This window comes from Pongo abelii, chromosome 1, assembly GCF_028885655.2.
Source record: "Pongo abelii isolate AG06213 chromosome 1, NHGRI_mPonAbe1-v2.0_pri, whole genome shotgun sequence".
Taxonomy (NCBI): domain Eukaryota; kingdom Metazoa; phylum Chordata; class Mammalia; order Primates; family Hominidae; genus Pongo; species Pongo abelii.
Genome location: NC_071985.2, coordinates 215,816,627 through 215,833,279, shown reverse-complemented (window position 1 = coordinate 215,833,279; position 16,653 = coordinate 215,816,627). Strand labels below are relative to the sequence as shown.

At 48.7% G+C, this 16,653-nt stretch overlaps 1 long non-coding RNA gene across 4 annotated transcripts; it reads left to right on the top strand.

Moving 5' to 3' along the window:
- Positions 1-655: 655 nt before the first annotated feature.
- On the top strand, positions 656-11,300 carry LOC129052010 (uncharacterized). Of its 4 annotated transcripts, XR_008516664.2 has the most exons (5): positions 683-940; positions 6,394-6,551; positions 9,762-10,108; positions 10,420-10,550; positions 10,993-11,300. It is a non-coding gene; the product is annotated as an uncharacterized LOC129052010 (long non-coding RNA). The 4 variants fall into 4 exon arrangements; XR_008516660.2 differs by lacking the exon at positions 10,993-11,300 and having other exon boundaries at positions 10,420-10,626; XR_008516665.1 differs by lacking the exons at positions 6,394-6,551; positions 10,993-11,300 and having other exon boundaries at positions 656-940; positions 10,420-10,626.
- Positions 11,301-16,653: the final 5,353 nt, after the last annotated feature.

Below are 16,653 nucleotides of genomic sequence, written 5' to 3'. Positions count from 1 at the left end.
CTGCATTCCAGCCTGGCGACAGAGCAAGACTCTGTCAAAAACAAAAACAAAAACAAAAAAGACAAACAAAAAAAAACCGTGGAAACTGGCCCCATTTGGCAAATGAGTGGGGAAGACAGGAAGGGATCCCCCAGGAAGTGGAGAGAAACAGCCTTGAAATAAACGATGCCCTGCCAGACCCAATATTGAAGGGGGATTGGATCTCATCTTAGGAGATTGATGCCCCAACCCTGTTGGTCTCGTAATGTTCCTATTGGATTATTGATACCCCAGAAAGCGAATGCCCCAGGAATACAGATCTTTAAGGATTATTGGGACCTCAAGCTCTGGAAATTGTGATGGTAGGAGTGTTAATTGCCCAAGAACACTGTTATTTAAGAAGTACTGAGTGCCCATCTCAGGAAATTGATCCCCTGAGAGTATTGATTCTGCTGTACTGTTGATACCCCAGGAGCTTTGCTTTCTAATCTCCAGGCCCTCAGCAACCTGACTTCCCCTGAATTCATTTAGGGGCAGCAGGGGTCCCTGTGAGTGATTTCTTCCAGGAGGGAATTTGGAGGAACATTCCAGAGCTTGGCTCTCACACTTGAGCTGCATCACAATCACCTAGGGGGCTTTGTAAAACACAGCCTGCTGAGCCCACTCCCAGAGTTTCAGATTTAGCAGGTCTGGAGTAGAGGCCAAGAATTTACACTTGTAACAAGTTCCAAGGTCTGTGAGGTCACACTGTGAAGACCACTGTTCTAGAGGTTAGATGATGGGTTCTCAGCCCCAGCTGCAGCCAGGCATCATCCATGAAGCTTTGAAAACTCTGTCAGGGCCCCAGACCTCATTCCTAGAGGTTGACTTAATGGGTCTTGGATGGAGCAGGACATTTAAAAGGTTTTCTGGGTGATTCCGGTGTGGTCATGAGCTGGGAATCAGCCAAGTTTGGGGCGAGGTGAGTGAGCAACTGTACCCTGCTAAAGGTTCTGAGATGGGGGAGGCAAAAGACACACCTTGGGCTTAGCTCCCAGTGGGGAACCCCCAGACTCAGGGCCAGGCAGCCCAGGGGCCTCCCCTTAGAGCTACTGAGGTGGCTTCGCCTGGAATCTGGCACTGCTAGGGGGTCCATTCATTCATCTACCTGCCTGTATTCAGTAGACATGGCACTGTTCTAGACCATGGGGATGAATGAGGCAGACAGAGCTCCCAACCATCAAACAGTTCATAGCATCAATGTGGCTATGAACCACGTTGGACCACACTCATGGTCCAAAGGTGTCCCGGCACCCAAGGCTCCCTTTGTTCATACTCATGACTGTCAAAGTGATGGAAGCTAGATACTGGGACAGGCAGTGGAGTCAGGGCTGGGCAGGGGACAGTGGGTGGGCTCTCTGTGTACTCTCTGGGGAGGTTCTCTAAAACCAGCCAAGAAGGGGGTTGACTGTTTCTTGTTGGCAGATTTTGGTCAGCTTCTAAGCACCTCACGGTCACCCAGTCCAACCCCTTCCTGCAGCAAAAATGGCAGTGGCCTCCCCCACCCATGGGCTTGTCTCCTGGTGGTGGTCTAGAAGCCGCTTCTGTCTTAGGTCTCTGCCCCATTTTGTTCCTTCTTTGATTGAGAGTCTCTCTCTCTCTCTTTTTTTAGAGACAGGGTGTTGCTTTGTCACCCAGGCTGGAATGCAGTGGCATGATCATGGCTCACTGCAGCCTCAACCTCCCTGGCTCAAGGGATCCTCTTGCCTCAGCCCCCCAAGTAGCTGGGACTACAGGTGCATACCGCCATGCCAGGTTAATTTTTAAAAAATTTTAATAGAGATGAGGTCTCCCTATGCTGCCCAGGCTGGTCTTGAACTCCTGGGCTCAAGCAATTCTCCCACCTCAGCTTCCCAAAGTTCTGGGATTATAGGTGTGAGCCACCGCGCCAGGTAAGGGTCTTTTTTTATTTTTATTTTTTGTCTCCGGTTTTTGACCCCTTCCATCTCTGTTTCTCGTTTGTTTGCCTATCTCCACCCCTCCAGCACCCAGTCGGACCACTGACACCTTAGGACGGTTGGATTTTTTCTAGCTCTGTCTCCTTGGACAGCACCTTTCCTGGTTGGCTCTCTCTTCCCTGCCTACACCCCCTTCCTCTTTATAAACACTTTCCAAATCTGAAGCTCCAAGATCCCTTTGGCAACTGCTTGACCCGTTTCCCTCCCACTGCCTGTGGATATAAGATTCCCTCCCTGGTGAGGGCACACGGAGCATCCCGCCTTTCCCCTCTCCCCAGGCTTGTGCACCAGGGGGCTACTCAAGGGGCAGAGCCCCCAATGGGCAGGTTTCAATCTTGGTTGGGTCAGGAAGCGAGGTCCTCAAGCCTGGTCAGAGTGGTGGCTGTGGTTCATTCTCCGATCAATATTAATTTGGTGACAGGTATTGACTGCCTGTGGTGCTTCAGGCACAGGGAGAAATTGTTACAGTCCCTACCTTGGTGAGTTAAATGAATAATGTTTAAGATGCCACTCACCCACCCTTCTATCCATTTGTCATTCATTCATTCACGTATCCATTCATTTATTCGGTAAATAGCAAGCACCTACTACTGCATGGGAGTAAACCCGAGACAATCTCTGCTCTCAAAGTCACCCTCTAGTGGGGAAAACAGACAAGCAGACAGACAACTGGGGGGCTCTGAGTGCAGAGCTCTCAGCAGATTCCAGGTCTGGGTGGCCAGACCTCTTTTTGAGCTGACCCAGCAGCAGGCTAGGCTCGGACAATCACTGCAGCCCTTGGCTGTGGCCGGGCTCAGGGACAGGGTGGGGCTGATTGGACCCAGTTCAGAAGGGTGGTCCTGGGATGCTACTAAGCCTCCCTGAGCTAGAAAGGGATTAGGGGCCACAGACCAGAGCCTGCTATAGAGTGCACCCCTTACAACTTCAAGGATGTCGTGCATGAGAATGCAAACCGGCTGCCGGGGAAGGGGAGGAAATCCATTTCCCAGCTCGGAAATTATTGAATATTTAGGAGCCGGAGCAGATCATTTAGAGGGGAAATGAATTTCTCCGGTTTCCTCTGGCCGAGATAAATCAGCCCGGATGCTCTTGTACTTTCATTTACCCCCACAGAACGGGTCTGGATGGGTGTTTATGCAGCGCTCAAATAATCATTCTTCCAGAAGTGGTAGCGATTGCTTCCAAAGCCATTGACTTTCTCTTAAGGCTGGTGTGGTGACCCGCTTAGTTAGCCCCTGCCTGTGAACATCCCTGGGGTGTGGAGCCCAGGAAGGGGAGGAGCAGGGCTGGCTGTTCATAGGTTTGTCCGTAGTGCCATTTCCCTCCGGATGGTTGAGGTCTTGCAGGCTTGACAGGGCATTGAGCAAGCTCCAAGCCTTAGCCAATAACAGCTGGAGACCTACCAAAGTTGGCTAAGGGTCTGAGCTGGGAACAGGAGGATTAGGGGGTGCAGGATTTAAGTAAGATTTAAGAAAGAACTTCCTGGGCTCGGCTTGGTGGCTCAAGTCTGTAATCCCAGCACTTTGGGAGGCAGGTGGATCACCTGAGGTCAGGAGTTTGAGACCAGCCTGATCAACGTGGTGAAACCCAGTCTCTACTAAAAATACAAAAAATTAGACGGGCATGGTGGTGCACACATGTAATCCCAGCTACTTGGGAGGCTGAGGCAGGAGAATCGCTTGAACCCGAAAGGCAGAGGTTGCAGTGAATGAAGATCGCACCACTGCACTCCAGCCTGGGCAAGAAGAGCAAAACTCTGTCGCAAAAAAAAAAAAAAAAAAAAAAAAAAAAAGAAAAGGAACTTCACCTGCAGTAGATGGTTGTGGTATTGCTCTCCCTGGGTGAGTGGTCAAAGCAGAGACCCTCTTCTACGGGGCATGGAGGCAGGGGGTGGACTGAATGGCCTCTGAATCCTGCATGACCCAGGATTCCGTAATGTCCAACTAATCTTCACAATGTGATGTTTTCCTAGACCAGGGTTCTGCAAACTTTTTCTGTAAGGGATCAAACAGTAAATTGTTTTGGCTTTGGAGGCCATATGATTTCTGTTACAACTCCATAACTCAACTCCACTGCTGTAGTGCCGAAGGGGCCGTACCCAACGTGTGAATGAGTGGAAGTGGCTGTGTTCCAATGAAACAAGGAGTGGCCTGGACTTGGCCCGCCTGCCATAGGTTGCTGGCTTTATTCCAGAGACTGAAAACTCTTTGGGAGTTTCTTAGAGGAATCAATGTTTCTGGCTCTTGTCTGTTTTTGAAACAACTCTCTTTTGCTTTCCTGATGAAAAAATAACATTTGCTTATAGCAAAACATTAAAATAATACAGAAAGGTAGAAGGGGGAAGTCGTTGGTAATCCTCCCCCGCTCAAAGTTCACAGTTTAATGTCTGTATGTATTTTTGCCCTAATATTATGTTCTATTTAAAGGCCATCTTATACAGACCGTATTTACAGAGGCTGTTGTATTTTGAGTCCCAAGTGGACTCTGATTTAAAAAGGAAATCTGGAGACGGCCATTGGGAAATCAAGTCCAGGGTGATAGGAAACGGACAAAGTAGACTTCTCTTTCCTGGGGGTGTTCCCTCTGAGGGAGCTGCCTGATGCCTCTGAGGGTGGAGGAGGGATGGGTGGAGGAGGGATGGGTTGAGGAAAGGCAGGGAGGGGAGGGGGCCGGGGCCTGTTCCTGCTCCTGCTGGGAACTCAGAAGCTGCTGGGAACAACTTGCAAGAACCCAGCCATGGGGCAGGGACCGCGAGACCCCAGGATGCACAACCCAGTGGGTCCCGGACAGCTGGAAGATGAATCCTGAGCCGCACAGGGCTGGTTTTTGGCTGCCCTGAGGAGCTCTCAGCTTGGGCCTCTGGGCTTATCTGTCCACTTCTGGAGGGCAGGAGAGGCTGTTTCCAAGAGGACCCCTTGAATGCTGTGGGAGCCCTTGAGGCTGCTACTTCTCCTCCCCCACACTTCACCTTGAGCAAAAAGACACTGAAGCATCTGAGCCCTGAAACAGGGGCCCACATCCCCACACACTGGCTTATCTTCAGTCTCAGATCTGCAAAGGAGGACATATTTTTTTTCCCTAATGGTGACAGGATCAAGGAGAAAGGAAGAGGACAAAAAGGCCACCTGGGCCAGCTGTCCATCTCCACTTCAAGGCAGAGAGGAGGACCAGGGGGCAGGAATGGGGAGCATCGCCCCCTGCCAAGGCGAGACTTTTGCCCACAGTCCCCACTGTGGCCATCACACACCTTGGCACTCACTCATTTCCGGCACTTGGCGTTCTAGGATCACAGGATCACACTCAGGTCTGACTCTCGGCTCCTGGGGACAGGGAAGGGCCCAAGACACAGTGGTTTTCTGCCAGAGGCCGAACAGCCTGATGGTTCTAGGAACAGGTTTGGGAATCACTCAGGTCTGAGTTCAAGTTCCAGCTTTGTCACTTCCTCACCATGGGTCAGTTTGGCCCCATTTGAACCTCAGTTTTCTCATCCGTAAAATGGGTATAAAGTTAGCACCCTAAGGATGACATGAGATGCTTCATTGTGTAAAAATGTCTATCCCAGTGAAAGATACGAGAGTGATTTTTCATTCCTTCCTGCATTTCTTTGATAAAGTCTAATTGGGGCCATCAATAAAATCTTGTACTAAATCTCAGACTGATAGGAGGCTCTGGAGAAAACTGTTTTCTGTTGTTTTTGTTCTTTAGAATCTTAAGATTCTCAATGACAAAGCTGGGCTGCAAGCTCCTTGGGCAGAAACCCTGACCAGCACATTCACGGCTGTATCCCTCTCTAATGCCCAGCCAAGTCCTGGTGCCCAGTAGGTGCTCATAAGCGGTTGTGGAAGAATGAAGGTATCGAAAGCTGCAGAAAGAAGGGCTTTCCCCTGCAGAGAGTGGAAGAGGCAGAAAGACTGAGCAGTGAACTTCCCACCCCCCACCCCCAGCAACCCGAGAGCTGATGGCCCAGTTTTCCATGCCACTGTGTTATGCTACAAATTAATTTCAGGTTGGCCAGATCCAATTTGGTTCCTGAGGCTTTTTTTTCTCTCTTTAAAGAGATGTAATTAAAAAACAATAACAACAATGGAACAGAAGTTCAGCTATCACAGTTGATTTTTCACAGAGGCTGGTGATGGGGAAGCTGGCGCAGCCCTGTGTGATTCTGGTAGCTGTGCCAGGCAGAGAGCGGGCGGGTGTCCCTGCCTCCTTGAGCTTGTGCGGTCCCAGGAGGGACACTGAGGCCAGGCATTTCTTCCCCCTGACTGGACTGTGGGGCAGACCTCACTGGCCTCACAGCCAAGCTAACCTCTCTCTTTGTCCCTGTTTGTCTTCTGCAAGGCTGAGTCTCTGGTCAGCTTTCTGCAGACTTGGCCTGCACTCCTCAATCTGCCACCCACCGCAGTCTCCTCTCCTGCAGGAAGGCTGCCCAGCCGCCCTGTCATGTCACAGCGGTGTGGAGCTGGGAGGGGCCTTGGAGCCTGGGCTCCTACCCATCATGACAACCAATGCTCACAGCTAGCTGTGAATTCACACCTACTATGTGCCTGCATCTCCTCCTCCTCCTCATGACATGAGGTAGGTGATGTCATGTCCCCCTTTTATAGATAAAATAACTGAGGCTTAGAGAGGTGAAGTGTCTTGTCCAAGGATAACAGCTAGCAAGGGGCTAAGTTGGGGAAGACTGTGCTGGACGCCACCCTGCGGCAAGTTGAGGACACAAAACCAGGCAAGTCAAGCTGTTGATGTCAAGCAGTTCACAGACCTTGAACCAGGCTGGCTGGCTAGCTGGATGGACAGACAGACAGAAAGCCAGATTTGGAGGCACAGAGAAAAACAGGTAATGAAGCCAGGCTGCACGGTGGATCTCTTTGTTCTCAATTTCATGGGCGATGAGTAAACAAGTCTCATTGGCCCTGATGCTAGCCTGCTGTGTGAACTTGGCGATCCATTGAATATCTCTGAATGTAATGATGCCATCTGTGAAATGAGGGCTTAGATACCACAGCTCCTAAAATCCCATTGGGCCTCAGTGTTCACTAATTTTCTAAATCTCCAAACTCCACAGTTGTAAGATCCACATTCATCCTGTAAATCCAAGGGAGTGGTGTGGGCGGTGGTGGATGACATTTTAATTCTGACTTGCTGAAATTCTCTAAGAGCAGCAATTATAAGCTGGCAGCTGAGAATGAGACACAGGTATCTTTTGTGTACATCCACAAATAGTATTTATTTTTTCTTAATTAGCAGCCAGCATTTAAAATCAGGTGATTTTTCAACTTTCTTTGGAAAACTGAAAGGTTAGGCAACATGGGATCCCGTTCCCAGCACAGTGGCAGAGAACCCAAGCTTTGCATTGAGCTTGATAGGTTCCAATCCCAGTGTTGCCGTTTTTAGCTGTTAGTCTTCCGGGGAAGTGACTCAAACCCTTTGTACCTCAGTTTTCTTATCTGTGAAATGGAGATGATAACATTACCTGCATCACTGAACTAACTTTGGGAGAAACTTAGTTTATAGTTTAAACAAAGATGGTAACAGCCCTTTCCCAAAGCAGATCTCCTTCTTGCCTGGAGACTAGATTGCCTTTGTAGGACTCACATTAGCCACAAGATTAGAAATTATGGTTTAGGAGTCATGCAGCTGGAGGTTACAAGATTCTGACCCTCCCTAAACTGCTCCTGAGATCAGGGCTTGAGATATTTTGCAGAACCTGCACTTGATGGATCAGCTGGCCCCCTATCAATAAACTGGCTCATCTGATCTTGTGGCCCCCACCCAGGAACTGACTGAGCGCAAGAAGACAGCTGTGACTCCCTATGATTTCATCTCTGACCAATCAACACTCGTGGCTCACTGGCTTCCCCCCATCCAAAAAGTTATCCTTAAAAACTTTGCTCCCTGAATGCTTGGGGAGACTGATTTGAGTAATAATAAAACTCCAGTCTCCCGCAAAAACAAAACAAAACAAAACAAAACAAAAACCTGCCTCATAGGTTTGTTTGTTGAGTAAATTAATCCATGTAGAGCGTAGAACACATTGAGGGCTGTGTACATGTTAACTTTTGTTACTGTTATTTTCCCCCCAACAGATACTATGGCAGCTAGGGCTGCCATAACTGTTCTGGAGGCTGGAAGTGCAAGATCAAGGTGCAGGCAGGGTTGGTTTCTTCTGAGGCCTCTCTCCCTGGCTTGCAGACGGCCACCTTCTTGCTGTGCCCTCACATGGCCTTTTCTCTGTGTGTGGGTCCTCATGGTGTCTCTTCGTCTTCTCACAAGGACACCAGCCACACTGAATTAGGGTCCCACCCTTAGGATCTCATTTAACTTTAATCACCCCCTATGAGGCTCTCTCTGCCAATGCAGTCACATTGGGGATTAGGGCTTCAACATATGGATTTGGAGGGGGACAGGGTTCAGCCCATAACACCACATGGTAGCAATCGGCCCAAGAGTGAGTAGCTGCTGCCCCCGCAGGACAGGATATATATATTTTTTTCTGTTCATGACAGTCCCACTTAGGCTGACCAACCTTTAGGGTTTGCCTGGGACTGAGGGGGTGCCTGGGATGGAACTCTCTGTTTTAAAACCAGGCAAACCAAGATGAATTGGTTGCTTTCTTTTTTCTTTTTCTTCTTTTTTTCTTTTTTTGTTGAGACTGAGTTTTACTCTGTCGCCCAGGCTGGAGTGCAGCTGTGCGATCTTGGCTCACTGCAACCTCTGCCTCCCGGGTTCAACTGTTTCTCCTGGCTCAGCTTCCCGAGTAACTGGGATTACAGGCACATGCCACCATGCCCAACTAATTTTTGTATTTTTAGTAGACAGGGTTTTGCCATGTTGGCCAGGCTGGTCTCGAACTCCTGACCTCAGGTGATCTACCTGCCTTGGCCTCCCAAAGTGCTAGAATTACAGGCGTGAGCCACCACACCTGGCTTGAACTGGTCGCTTTCATCCTAACCTCAACCCATTTCCATCATTTATTTTACCTGCCTGGCTCCTGAGTTTTGCCTCTGCCTGAGAGTGACAACTAGACCCAGGAAGGCCGGTGGAGATGGGAACAGATGTGCTCTCGGTGCTTCCAGGAACTGGCAAGTGACTTGGCCAAGGGAGGGAGAGTACACAGCCCTGGGGACCCTTCAGGAGGCCAGGCTACTGAGGGTTAAATTTACCTCGAGAAAGAACATCTAGCAACCACCAAGGGAGGGAACCAGCAAAAGCATTATCATGATTAATGTTATTTCAAAGACTTAATTTTTCCCCCTTTCAGGAATGTTTGTCTGCAGTTGCACCGAGTGCTATCTCTTGATTCTGCATGTCCTTCCCCCAGAGTAATCTGGGACAAGGTCACTGTTCACCAGGCGTGCCTCCTCACCCCCCAGTCTACTTGCTGACAGGCCTGTAAAGCTGAGGTGCTGTGACAGCAGGAGGCTGCATGGTGGAGGAGCCACACAGGTCCAGTCTTGATGCATTCAGGGCTGGGCCCAGGATGGCTGCAGCCTCACCTCACCCAGGGGCAAACAGAGGCTCAGCCCAAAGGAGTGGGGTGGGAGGAGTCTGGAGTGAGGACCCAGACCCTTATTTTGGCTCTACCCCTTGTCGGCTGGGGAACTTCTCCAAGCCTCAGTTTTGTCATCTGCAAAAGGGGGACAAGAATAATGCTTCCCTTTCCAGATGATGTGAATGGCACTGTGCACACCAATCACCAGGGCAGGTGGGGAGGTGGAGGTAAGATGGACTCTGGACTCTGAATTTTTTTTCTTTTCTTTCTTTCTTTTTTTTTTTTTTTTTGAGATGGAGTCTTGCTCTGTTGCCCAGACTGGAGTGCAGTGGCACAATCTCGGCTCACTGCAAATTCCGCCTCCTGGGTTCACGCCATTCTTCTGCCTCAGCCTCCCGAGTAGCTGGGACTACAGGTGCCTGCCACCACGCCCGGGGTTTCACCGTGTTAGCCAGGATGGGCTCGATCTCCTGACCTTGTGATCCGTCCGCCTCGGTCTCCCAAATTGCTGGGATTTACAGGCATGAGCCACCGCACCCGGCCGGGACTCTGAATTTCTAACAAGTGCTCAGGTGACAGCCATGCTGCCAGTCCATGGGCCACATTTCGAAAGGCAAAGGTTGTGAAGACAAAATGCAAGGTAAGTTCTTAGCTTGTAGGAAGTGCTCAAAGTACACACTACTTATCATCATCACCACATCTGTCATCATCATCATCATCGTCACCATTTCATCTTCATCTCCATCACTGGCATCATCTTCTTTATCACCATTACTACCATCATCACTGGCTTCCTTCTGGTTGGCATCATCATCATCGCCATTTCATCTTCATCTCCATCACTGGCATCATCTTCTTTATCATCATCACCACCATCATCATCACTGGCTTCCTTGTGATTGGCATTGTCATCAGCTCTTGTCTTTTGTTTCCCTTCCTCACATTCTCCAGAAGAGGTAACCAAGACCCAGAGATGTTTGAAACTTGCACCAGGCAATTTTATACAGAAGAGAAGTTGCCTAGGATTGAGGACTGAAGCACACAAGAGCCTGACGGCTGGAAGTCAGGAGACTGAGATTCAGGTCCTAGTGCTGTACCTGGCTCATTCAGCCTTTGAACTTTCTAGATGGAAAGGCCATTAAAGATTATCCAGTCTAACTCTCCACTAGCATTTGAGGAACCTGAGGCCAGATTGGGGATAGGGAGACAATATACAATCAAGGGTACAGATTTACGAGCTAGACAGTCTGCATTCAAATCTCTACTCCATCACTTCCTAGTTACATGACCTTAGGCAAGTCCCTTCATCTCCCTGAGTCTCAGCGTCTTCATCTGTGAAATGGGATGTACTATCCAGCTTCCAAGATGGCCTCCAAATAGTGCCATTCCCTGGTATTTATAGCCTTGGTCAATCTCCTCCCACATTGTCCCAGGGTTGTTCTGTGTGACCCATAGAATATAGCAGAACTGATGTTAGTATCTTTGGAGGTGAGGTTATGAGAGATGCTGTGGGTTCTGTTTTAGGTTCTCTCTCTCTCTCTGGCCATTCACTGTGGGGGAAGTAATTTCCACGCCCTGAGTCCATTCAGGCAGCTTGTGAAGAGGCCCACATGGCCAACAGCCAGTGAGGAACTGAGGCCTGCAGTGACCACTTGGATGAGCTTGGAAGCACATCCTCCAGCCCCAGTCAAGTCTTGAGGTGAGACCACAGTCCTGGCCAACAGGTGACTACAACATCATGGGAAACCTAGAGCCATTCAGCTAAGCCACTCTCAGATTGCTGATCCCAAGAAGCTGCGTGAGATAATAAATGTTTGTTGTTTTAAGCTGCTAAGTTTTGGAGTAATTGACTACACAGTAATGGATAAATAACATGTGGGGATAATAACTATCTTGTAGGCTTGTTGGGAGGATTAAATTCACGTAAGCACTTTGTATAGTACATGATGCCTGTTGAAGGCTGTGTGAAATGTAAGAAAACAATGGCAGCATGGAAAATATCGTCAATGAACCCCAGGGTCATGTAGCCAGGCTGTAACAGGGTTGATGATGCTGCGGTTCCTAGCTGCCCGGTTTTAACCATTTGTGCCCCCTAATCCTTATTGATTGTGGTGGGCACCACAGACTTTGCCAGAAATGGAACAACAGCGTCAGAGGGTGGGGAGCAGAAGAGGAAGTGATGGTGCCAGTCAGTGGGCTCCTGGGGTGGGGAGCAGCCCCAGGGTACTGGGGGTGGAAGATTGAGGCACAGGACTGGAGTGTATGTGTGTGTGTGTGTGTGTGTGTGTGTGTGTGTGTAGGTCACCTCTGGAGACCCTTCCAGCCCAAGACTGGCTGATGATCTGATTTGCTGCTTGTTTCTGGCCCTGCTCTGTGTGGAAGACTCAGAAAAACCATGGCAACCACGGGATAATTAATGATCAGGGATGAAGGAGGCCAGGAACCTGGTGTCCCCAAGGCCACGTGGAGAGCAGCTCGGGAGGAAGGTCCGCTGGGCTTTCTCTCCATGGCCATGTGGGCTTCCTTGGAAGAGAGATATCAGAGAGGGTCCAGGTGGGAGATAAGCCCCTGGGCCTGTAGCCCTAACAGTCCAGGAAGCACAGGCCTCTCTGGGCCCAGCAGATGGCTCCTTTGGGGTCGTTGGCTCCCAGGCCCTGGACTGCTGAAATTAATGCATTGTTTTCAGGAGGCCGTCCATGGCTTCCACCAGGTTCTCAGATGGGTCTGGGACCCAAACCATGGAGACTGTCTAGATATTACCCATTGTAAAGACAAGGAAATGGAGGCAAAGAGAGGTTAAGAGACCTGCCCAGGCCACACAGCAGGCTGTGGCAAAGTCAGGCCTGGAATCCAGGCTTCCTTGTTGAACGCTGTCCCAGGGTGGGGCCCACAGTGGGTGGGCTGGAACGTGCTGTGCATGGGGGCCCCTCTGGCTGGCAGAACTCCTGTCAGGACAGCTGGGTCACTCCTGCCCCCTCCCTGGGCCAGATGGGCAGCCCTCTCCTCTGCTATTTTCTCTACCTTTGCCTTTTCACAGGGAGTGACTGGGGTGGAAAATTCTGGGGGAGCACAAAGTCTGCCAAGTTTGAACCTGGCACCAACCCAGGCACCTGGCTTCCAGGCACTTGGAAATAGAACTGGTAAAGGGGTCCCTGGGGGACTGGGTTGCTGGGAGCAGCTTGGCAACTGCCTCTCCTGGCTCCTGCCAGACCTTCTATCCCAGGAATATTCCCTCCCCCCTAGAACCTGCTGCCATGTGCCAGGAACATCTGGAAGAGAGTTTTCTGGCAGGTCTGGGGGTACAGAAATGGGTTACAGGGGACTTGGTCATGTATTATATCACAAACATCTACTGCGGTAAGCGAACCAGTGTGCGTCTGCAGCGCCTGCTGCAAGGGACTGAGCGAGGCCCCCACACATCCTTCATTTCCCTTCGAATCACTCCTGTGATATGGGGTTCCCCATTTTACAGATGAAGAAACTGAGGCTTGGGAACTCCAGAGGACTGCCCAAGTTCACCTAGCTTTTCAGTGGCAGTGCTGAGACTTGAATCCAATCTGTGTGAGACTTGAATCCAAAGGCTCCAAAGCCTGCCTTTTTCCATGGCCTCTCCCTGTGCCCTCTATACCCACGATGTTCAGGTACCAGTCTAGATGCTGGGGATATGGAGATAAATGAGCCATGAGCCTTGCCCTTAAAGCACCTGTAGTTTAGTGAGTGTATTAGCTATTGCTGCTATGCTAATGCCCCATAACAAGCAGCCCCCAGCTCCCACATCTCAGTTGCTTGCAACCACAAGCAGTTATCCTTCTTGTTCCCAGCTGGCTGGGTCAGCTGGGGTGGTTCTGCTTCAGGCTGCAGTTTGGCCAGGTTGGCTTCACCTGTCTCTCATTCTCCTTGCACCAATGAAAAAGAAAAATACTCAGGGCCTGTTTTCATGACTGGGAAGGAACACGCAATGTCTCCTAAGGGTTCATCTTAGAACTGGGGTACTGTCATGCTGCTCACGTATGGAGGCAGGTTACGTGGGCGAGGCCTACATCATCAGTGGGGTGGGGAAATACACTTTGCCTCCTCTGATGTGAGGCACTGCAAAATCACATAGCAAAAGCAGGGATGCCTAATTCTCTAACAGAGAGGCAAGAAGAATAGGCCACAATAATGCAATCACCCACACTGTGGACTACAGACTTATGGTAATAATATTGTACTGCATTCTATCAAACCTAAGCTGCAAGACACACCATTAATTTATGTACCACTAACAAAGAAAAGTGGCTGTGAACTAAAGTATGGCATGATGCTTTCTTAGCCCATCATATTTTTATTTTATTCTTACTGAAAGAGCTATTTGATGCTGAGGCATGGAAGTGTCAACAATGGGAACAGTTGGAACCAGGTTTGCTCTTGCAGAGACAATGACGACTGTCACAACTGTCACTGTCCAAGGAGATTATGAGATGCCATCGATTGTAAAACACATTTTGATTTCAAGGACGTGAAAATGTGAAAATGTGTGTCTTAGAACGGATGAAATTTGTCATTTACTGAGAGTAAGTGGTTGTTCTAGGGTGGACACTGTGGCTAAAATTTCTGCATGGATAAGCTCATTTGTACCTCAAGACAACCCAAGAGGAAAATATTATTATCCCCATTTCAAAGATGAATAGGGCAAGATTCAGAGTGATCATGAGGTGGGAGGCAGGACTTGACTCCTGATGTGGGGCTTAGATACCGGACCAAATGGTGGACTAGCTAAAATAGAGGGGGCAAAGCAGCTTTCTATAAGACACATCCACCAGTAGGCCGTGTCAGTTTACCATTGCCATGGCAACATGCAGGAGTTACCACTCCTTTCCATGGCAATGACCTGACAACCCAAAAGTTACCACCCTTTCCCTAGCAATTGCTGCATAAACCACCGCTTAATCTCCATGTAATTAAACATGGGTATAAATATGACTGTGAGGCTGCCCTGAGCTGCTGTTCTGCCTATGGGGTAGCCCTGCTCTGCAGGAGCAGTCAAAGACTGGAGCTTTATCACTGGCCCTTCAATAAAGCTCTGCTTTCTTCTACACTTTCTTCTCACCCTTGAATTTTTTCCTGGAGGAAGCCAAGAACCCTCATGGGCTAAGCTCTGTTTTGGGGCTTGCCTGCCCTGCATCAATCAGTTGTCCTGCCCAAGACTCATGGTTAGTAAGTGGAAGAGCTGAGATTTGAACCTAGGATGGTCTGACTTCCAAGACAAAGTGATAAAGAGTGTGGGCCCTAGGACAAACTATACTTCAGTTTCTTCATCTGTAAAATGGGGATGATAGGAGTAACTACCACATAGATTATTCTCCTATGAGAGTTCTGAAAAGAGTGTCAGGCACAGAGCACTCAAGACATGCCGGGTTCTCTGGTAGAACCAGAGATTTTTGCCTCTCTAAAGCTAACATTAGTGTAATAAAAGCTGCAACTGGACTAAGAGGAGAGGACTACAGGAGCCCAGAAAAGCAGGCCAATAGCTTAGTAATTTGGGGGAACCATCAGAAATTTGATGTGAGGAGAGCAAAAAGAATGTGTGATTCATGTGTGCACTTATTTATTCAACAATATTTGTTTACCCACTGCATTAGTCTGTTCTCATGCTGCTAATAAAGACATACTCAAAGCTGGGTAATTTATAAAGGAAAGAAGTTTAATGGACTCACAGTTCCACATGGCTGGGGAGGCCTCACAATCAAGGTGGAAGGCAAAGGAGGGGCAAAGTCACGTCTTACATGGCGGCAGGCAAAAAGCTTGTGCAGGGGAACTCCCATTTATAAAACCATCAGATCTCGTGAGACTTATTCACTATCATGAGAACAGTACAGGGCAAACAGCCCCCATGATTCAGTGATCTCCACCTGGCCCCACCCTTGACACGTGGGGATTATTAAAATACAAGCTGAGATTTGGGTGGGGACACAAAGCCAAACCATATCACCCACTGTGTACAGGTAGTACACAGTGATTGGATTTGAAACCAAGTTTGGGGGCTAAGTTTTAAAAATTGAGGTATAATTTATCTACAATGCAACACACAGATCTTAGTGTTCAGTATGATGAATTTTTACAAATGTATACAGCACCCCAATTGCAATAGAGAGTATTTCCATTGCCCTAGAAAATTCCACTGTTCCCCCTTCCAGCAGAATACACCCATCTCCACCTGTTTTTTTTTTTTTAAATTTTTGTCACTGTAGGTTGCTTTGCCTGTTCTTGAACTTCATATTGTGAACAAATGTGAAGCTGAAAGAGCCAGACCTTCAAGATGGATCCTGAGTGGCTAAGTGGGCTAGGATCCGCTGTTCTTGCCTGTAAACCCGTCACTTTGGTAGGCCAAGGTGGGTGGATCACTTGAGCCCTTGTGTTTAAGACCAGACTGGGCAACATACCAAGACCCTGTTCTCTACAAAATAAATAAATACTAACCCCCCCCAAATAAGAATGGCTAAGTGGGCCTAAATTTAAAATAGAGTGAAGCAGCCACTTGCTGACTATGGTTCACACAAGTACCCTGACTTCCCCGGAAAACCTGCACCTTTTTATCTTTGGTACTTTCTCAGCTCACCTGAACCAACCAATCAGGGCTCAAGCGTATAAACCAATCAGGGCTTGGCTGTATCAACCAATGAGAGCTCAGCTATATTGACCAATCAGAACTAAGCAAGTTTCAATCCTTTATTTGCACAACTTGATCTGATTGGGAACCTGGGCAGGAACTTTTGCTGCAAAACCTGATCCTTCCCTCATTCTTGGGAACTCCCCTTCATTTTCCAGTGGAGGGTGCATCTCCAAGTTTGCAAACTGTTTTCTGTACTAAAGTCTCTTTCCTCCAAATTTCTTTTCAGAGAACTTTTGTGCATAATATAAATGGAAACTTACAGATTGTGCTGCTTTGTGTCTGGTTTGTTTTACTCAGCATAATATGTATATGATTAATGCATGTTGTTTTATGTATCGGTAGTTATTTTCTTTTTCACTGCTGATATTTCATTGTTGCTGGTTGTCAAATTATTGCCTCTCTGCTCCACATTCACCCTTCTTGCCTGCTTGGTAAAAATGGATCTGGGCCCTTTAAATTTTCTCCCTGGCCAGCAGGCATGCTGGGCTTTGCCAGTAGAGGGCGCTGGGGAGCCCCAGCGGCGGGGAGGTTCC